This window comes from Arachis ipaensis, chromosome B01, assembly GCF_000816755.2.
Source record: "Arachis ipaensis cultivar K30076 chromosome B01, Araip1.1, whole genome shotgun sequence".
In the NCBI taxonomy this organism is placed as follows: Eukaryota; Viridiplantae; Streptophyta; class Magnoliopsida; order Fabales; family Fabaceae; genus Arachis; species Arachis ipaensis.
In genome coordinates this window covers 12,812,853-12,814,541 of record NC_029785.2, presented here as the reverse complement: position 1 = coordinate 12,814,541, position 1,689 = coordinate 12,812,853, and positions in this window count along the sequence as shown.

The window sequence follows — 1,689 nt, the reverse complement described above, 5'->3', positions numbered from 1 at the left end:
AGTCATTTAATGCATTAAAAAACAAAATATTTATTTTCCCGAATATCTCTCATTTAATAAAATATTCGGTCTCCAATTTTTTTTAGAAAAAAAAACATGAGTCTCATGCAATTTTGTAAATCAAAAGAAACAAGCGAGAGGAAACAATGCTATTATTATTTTGACCATGCATTTACAGCTAGCTAGCCGGCTAATATATATAACATTGTTTTTCTTCGCATTCTTTGTTGTGTTTTCTCTAGAATCATATGAAGCTGTAGTTAGTTTTATGATACAGAACTTCGTGATTAACACTTAAGATTCGACCTTAGCTTCTTTCTTGACTTGGAAGGTAAATACAAAAATACCGCTTCGTTATAATCTAAACTAAAATTAAAACACACTGTAATTGGAAGGAGAATACAAATTAAAATACAGACAACAGCATAGTGGTAAATGCTAATTCACATTTTCAACGATATTTCATGAATAAAAAAATTAGTCACCAAAATTTTTTATATATACCATAAAATGCAAGTATACATTTAATAGTATGCCAATGAGTAATGCAAATATAATTTTTCATTGAAAAATATGTGAAATAATACGTATAAATATATATAATATGTAATAACTAATTTAATGACAAATTTGTTGCTTTTGTGAGATTTTTGTTTACCTTTTAAATATTGCGTCTTAGCTTTTGTATAGAATTTACACTTTGGAAGTGATAATAAACAGTAGACTTTTTAAAATTCAATCAGGACACAATTGGAATTCATACAATGGTAAAAAATGTGAAGAAATAATGAATATTTATATATTATTAGATCCATGTATCCAAATATAAGGTGTATTAATTTAATTTGGTTAAAACAACAAAAATATTTTTGAACAGATAAGGTAGATATTTTAATTACTTTACTGATAAATTTGATTAAAATATTTTATAGTGTCTAAGCGTGTCATTGATTTTGAATTCAGTTGTTTACGAAAAGAGCTAGCTTACATGCATGTGGTACATAACACTTTAATTTTTACTCCCAATTAATAGTAATCATTACATATATTTTGGGGTTGTAAATGATATAGATAGTAATGACATTACATACTGTGATATAAATCAGTTATAATTATTTAGAAAGCTCACTGACATTATTCTTAGCAAAGCATGATTTATTATGTATTATGATGTTGGGGTTACTTTGTAATAATCCTTGCATGCAGAGCAGAGTTTTATATTTTGTGAACTTGAACTGAACTTTGTCCAAATAGAAATTGTGAAAAGAACTTATTATAGATTGTTTCATGGCTAATTGTTCCTATATTTAAGATACTTTTATATTAGCAAGAATTGTTTCATGAATTTTTCGCCAAAATGTTTACAAAACATCACCATATTTTGCATCCTTGAATCAACAATTTCCACACAGAGTCACACAGTAACTATAATTTGCACCCATTAGTAAATATAATTTAGACGCATCTTATTTTATTTCTAACTTCCTATTATGATTCCACCATTGACGTGGAAGAGGGTTTGGCAGTAAATTGTATCAACTGATTTGCAAATAAGTGATTTGTTAATATAAATATTACATTAGTCCAAACTAAGGGGGGCAAAAGAGCATGTCCACTCCACTCTTGCTATTGAGGTGATCTTAAATTTTTTATGCGTTCTGTAAACGAGTTGGCAAATCAAGTCCGTCA